This window comes from Sceloporus undulatus, chromosome 3, assembly GCF_019175285.1.
Source record: "Sceloporus undulatus isolate JIND9_A2432 ecotype Alabama chromosome 3, SceUnd_v1.1, whole genome shotgun sequence".
NCBI lineage: Eukaryota > Metazoa > Chordata > Lepidosauria > Squamata > Phrynosomatidae > Sceloporus > Sceloporus undulatus.
Window position 1 is genome coordinate 235,507,104 of NC_056524.1, and position 5,754 is coordinate 235,512,857.

At 38.6% G+C, this 5,754-nt stretch overlaps 1 long non-coding RNA gene across 1 annotated transcript in view; it reads left to right on the forward strand.

Annotated features, from left to right (window-relative positions):
• Positions 1–1,453: 1,453 nt before the first annotated feature.
• The window catches only part of LOC121926212, a 9,594-nt gene continuing 5,293 nt past the window's right edge, over positions 1,454–5,754 (forward strand). The window contains exons 1-2 of the long non-coding RNA XR_006102989.1: positions 1,454–1,565; positions 4,961–5,083. This is a non-coding gene — a long non-coding RNA (uncharacterized LOC121926212). The remainder of the gene's footprint in view (positions 1,566–4,960; positions 5,084–5,754) is intronic.

Here is a 5,754-nt window from a genome sequence, read left to right on the forward strand (position 1 = left end):
TTATTGCTTAACAATTTATGTTAATACTGGCTACTTCTCTGGTTATACAAGTACATTGTACTGTATTCTTTTACATCACTACATATGTTTCATGGGACCACTACATATAGTTTCATGAAGGCCTTCATGGGGCTTGCCACGACACAAGCCTTTGCTGCATATTCCCTAGCATGAGCATGTGCTCTACTAAACCTATCACTCAGCTGTTCATCAATCTTGGAAGGCTGAGTCTTCTGAAGAGGATCATATGCAGGTAGACATATCTCCACATGAAAAGCGCATTGCTTACCTGTAACTGGTTCTTTGAGTGGTCAGTCATGAACTCACACATGTGGAAATCTTTGCACCTACACAGACCATATCTGGAAACTTCTAGAGCAGTGATTCCCAAACTTTGGCCTTCCGGGTGTTATGGGCGTTGACTCCCAGAATCCTAGATCACTGGACAAGATTGCTGAGGCTTCTGAGAGCTGAAGTCCAAAACAACTGGAGGACCAGAGTTTAGGAATCACACTACAGTTCCTGTTGGCTTGGGTGAGGCAATTGTGATGGGAGTCTGTGAAAACAATGATGAAACAGGTGTAGGAACATTCTAGTTATGCCCACCAAATAGACCAATGAACTAAGGTCAAAGGCCAGAGACTGATCAGGGAATCATCCAATTCTGGGACAAACATGGAGAGAAACCATCCATGGAGTGGCTGCATTCAAATCTGAGATAAGGGGGTTATTGCTGTGTTTGAGGCCATCAGCCCTAGAAGGACCTGCATGCCCTTCACGTGCATAGCCAGAGTGTGATGCACACAGAGTGTGGCCTCTACAATCCAGTTTGTTCTGTCAAGAAGCAACTCTGTTCACCTGAGAGTCAGCACCAATGTATTGAATGTAATGTGACTTCCTGGAGTTCAAAAGGAGGCCAAGATCATGGAGCAGAGACATGATAATGTGAAGGTTGCAGTAGAGCTTTGTTTGAGAACTGGAGACCAGAAGCTTATCATCTATGTAGGAGAACATGGAAACTCCCTGAAGATGGAGGAAGGCCACCACTACCACCATGCACTTGGTAAAAAAGCACGGAACAGTTTAAAGGTCAAAAGAGAGGACACAAAAATGGAAGCAACAGTCTCAAAGTGCAAAATACAGGAAGCAATGATGTGTAGGGATGATAAAAATGTAAAAATACATGTCCTGCAGATTGATAATCATAACCCAATTTCCATGATGCACTAGAAAGAGGATTGCAGACAGCATCACCATCCTGAACTTCTTGGTGGTGACACCATTGAGATTGAAGATGGGACGTAGTTCTCTATCCCATTTTGGTACCATAAAGCACCTCGAGAGTAAACATCAATCAAGATGTGATGGATGGACTCTCTTGATGGCACCCTTATGAATAAGCGTGTCGATCTCTTTGGACAAAACATGGGAAAGCTGTATTAGACAATACACTCCAGAAGGTGGGAGAGTGTGGAACTCCACAACATAGCCTTCTGCCATGATGCTGAGGACCCATCTCAAGCTGCACGAAACCGAGACAACGAGACATATGAGAATCGGAAAAGGTAATATAATTGAAAGGATGAGAAGATAGTCAGGAAGTTCCTCCTAATGTTGAGGTGGAATCTCTTTTCCTGGAGCTTGCATCCATTGTTCTGTCCTGTTCTCTGGAGCAGCAGAAAAAAAGTTTGCTCCCTCATCAATATGACATCCCTTCAAATATTTAAACAGGGCTATCATATCACCTCTTAACCTTCTCTTCTCCAGATTAAACATCCCCAGCTCCCTAAGTTGTTCCTCATAGGGCAGTGGTTCCCAACCTTCCTGATGCCGTGACCCTTTAATACAGTTCCTCATGTTGTGGTCACCCAAACCCATGAAATTATTTTCATTGCTACTTCATAACTGTAATTAAATAGGTGTTTTCCAATGGTCTTAGGCGACCCCCATGAAAGGGTCATTTGACCCCCAAAGGGGTCCCGACCCACAGGTTGGGAACCACTGTCATAGGGCATGGTTTCCACATCTACTGAACCAAGCTGATACTGGGAACTCCTTTGTTGTTCCCAGTTCCAATCAGCCAAGCAGTAATAGAGCCATTAAGATGAATGACTAATAGAGAAAGATGCAGAAAGATCTGTCAGGAGAGGAAGTGCACATGCATGGCCCAATCCACCAGCACGCACCCCCTCAAAGATTTCCCTTTCACCAGAATAAGTGCAGACCTTTATAAAAGGTATCTTTCCCAAATATAAAATCAGAAAGGATGAAATTCAGAAAGGATGAAATTCAGCAGGACCTCCTGTTGCTGGATGTTGAAACTAGATATCTGCATCATGAACAATGCAAGTATTTTTGTTGTAAATTATATTTCTTTGATTTATGTCTTAACTGTCTCCCAGATTGGAAATCATTTGGGGGGCAAAAGGAACAGGCTGAGGCCACCTGGCCCTGATCCAGGCCACTACTGCAACCCTGAGCCCTCTGCTGAAAAGGAGCAGTTTTTGTCTGCTCCTTTTTGTCCCTGCTCTTCTGGGTTGGGGCAGGCTTGGCACACTTTCCGGCTGCTTTCAGAGCATGCATCAAATGAATGACACACCCCAAATGCAGCCTGACAGCAGACCTTTTGACCCATCTGTTTCAGGCCTATATCTCCCTTATTCATGTTTTGAAAGACAGGTACTAAAAACACCTGCTTAGAGACAAGTTGTTTCCATTACCAAATGAAAGTGGGTTGTTTTTTTTACCTTAATATATCAGAAATGAAAGTGTACATACAAATCTTTGCTGTCTTATGCAACATATAGAAAAAGTGTTCATTGGGTTAGACTGGGAAGGTAAAATTTCAAGATGCAGCATACATATTATTACTTTTGTTCTCATTATTACTGATGAAAGTAAAACAATGACCTGTATTTGTCAGAAATGTGATTTTTATCAAGAATCAAATATACTGTAGGTATGTGTTTACACTGAGCAAAGAAGCTACTGCAAGGGAGAGACAGGAAACATTGTGTAACAGTTTCTCAGTTTAACCAATTAGTACAACTGCACAAGTTAGAACTATTACAAAAACTACATGTATTTGCAACATTTTTTGAAATACAAATTTTTGAACTTGTTTTCTTCAGAAGCTCCTATGTCTGTCTTACTCAGCATAATATAGTAACACGCTACGATAATGTGTCCGTGGAAATACACATCCATTAAAATTTTCTTTTCACTAAGAGACCTACGAAAAGGTATCTGAATAACATTTCTAGCTAAGAATGGATACTGGCAGTTCTTTTACCAGTTGTCAAACAGAAATGCTATTCAATATTTTTCTACAATTTAAAAGCTGCTAAGAGCAACAGTGCTTACCATTTGCGGTCTGTCATTCACATTTACAGCTACTGATGATAACGTTTTGGACAAAATCTTAGTTGGTGGTAGATACTTGCAATGTAATTATGAATGTATTTCCTGAAAAGAAAAATAATGTACATTATTTCCTTACATATAAAACCAAGCCAACATTTTGTCTTGTAGGTATGTCAGTCACTATGTTACAGTGGACTCTTGCTTTATGTGGGGGATTAGTTCTGGACCCCCCAGCGTAAAGCGAATTCCATGCATACTCAAGCCCCATTTAGATGAATGGGGCACACTCCTGTGTGCAAGGCATTCATCTAAATGGGGCTTCCCATCTGCGTGACCTCAAGTCTGCGTATGGGAAGCCTACGTATGTGGCGGGCCGACTGTATTCAGAAGACTGTGACAGCAAATAAGACACAAAATATTTATTTCATTTATATCCCAGTTTTCCTTCAAGGACTCAGGAAAATTGACTTGGTATTGAAAAAAAGCAACTGCAGCAGTTTTCAGATAGCAACTATCCTCCAGAGGGACAGTATAAAACTGAAGTAGTATAAGTCTAGAAATTTTGGTCAAAAAACTGACCCAAAAAACTAGGTCATCTTATTCACGGGTCAATGTAAATACTATACTTTAACTCTTATTTATGAAAAGGAACTGTCCCCTTGTGAAAGGCAAGAGTGCAATCTATCATGGAAGCACTGATTACCCCCCGCCCTTCTTTGTCCATTCAGTCTTTAGAATGAGCAGTTATGCCTGCCTGAATTTTCTAAGTTCTTTGGCATTGTTTTCCTTTCGTTTATCAGTTTAGATCCTTTGTTATATGCCCCTAAATTTTTACCTTCAACCTATCCATAGGTCATATAAAAATCCATAATTTGGCCCCAAAATCTGTCCTTAATTTATACATGAAGTTGACTTACAGTTGAATATATACAGTAGATTTAGTACAGGAATTGAAAACAGGTGCTTACAAAATGCACCAAACATTTTGGCTTTCACATTCTCAGTGATGCCTGTTGAAATGGGAGTGATAAACAGCATCTAGTGGCAGTTATCAATTCCCAGAGTTTGGCGGGCCTACCCATCTGACCTTTTATAAGAATCTAACAAAAATGCCACTTCTGGTTGCATTTGTCTAATTGTGTGTTTTAAATGACGATTATTGTTTTAAATGGTAATTTCCGACTGACATTATTTTATTGTATTTTTATTTATATGCTGTTGTTTGTTTTTATGGTTGTAATCCCACCTCAATCCATCGAGAGAGGCAGGAAATATAAATAAAAATTATTATTATTATTATTATTATTATTATTATTATTATTATCATCATCATCTTCTGCTAAATGCAAATGCTAAATGCAAACGCTAAATGTATTTATTTATTTATTTATGTAGCGCTATAGATTTGCACATATAAGAATGATATTGTTCTCTAACGTTTAAGATTCTACAGTGTCAAGTTATCAAGTTGGTAGATCCACATACTGTATTTTCTTTCTTTTGAAGCATGGTTGGATTACTGGGTATCTCTATTAGAAATACAGCTATCTTAGAAAAGCTATGTGTCCTTTAGAATTAATTTTTTTTCTCTTCCTAGAATTAAACTGTGTGCTCCTCAGCATTAAGCTGTTTCAACTTTTTGCTGGTGATTGCTGACTTATAGTGCCTCTTGTGCAAAGATCAGTGGAGATTCTTCCCAGATGATGCATCTGGTGTCCTGGTATGTAATCACACATATGGCATTTGTCGAACTGCAACTCTTGTTTAATGTGACAGGCTGTGCCACTTCTTCTGCTTTTAAAAGTTGTTCTTTCACACAGCTTTACACAATGCTTATATGCAATGATGTGATACAGGATTTTCAGTTAGCATTTTCATTTAACTCACCAGGAATTTTTTTTACAGTAGGTAGCTGACAGAAAACAATAGGAGGTTTGCTATATGTACTTTATTTACGTATGTAAGGGCCTGAACAGTCAGGCCAAAATAAAGCTGCTTCGGGTCACTTTGGAGGTATGCTGTTTAAATGACACGTACATCTTAAGAGGCCAGAAGCTGTGCCTCTTTATTTTGGCCTGACTGTTCGGGACCTAAATTATTTATTATTCATTATATGACTCTGTGAAATCTGGTTAAATTTCTTGTTTTGGTGACTGACTGGTCAAATTTTCTGGAAGGTACCTTTTCTATTGCAATATGATATAATAATAATAATAATAATAATAATAATAATAATAATAATAATAATAATAATAATAAATTTTATTTATATACCGCTTTTCCAAAAAGATCAAAACGGTTTACATAGAGTTTAAAACCAAATACAAAACACAGCATAAAATACATAAAACCAAGAGCACTAAATACAATATACAAATCTAAAAACAATCA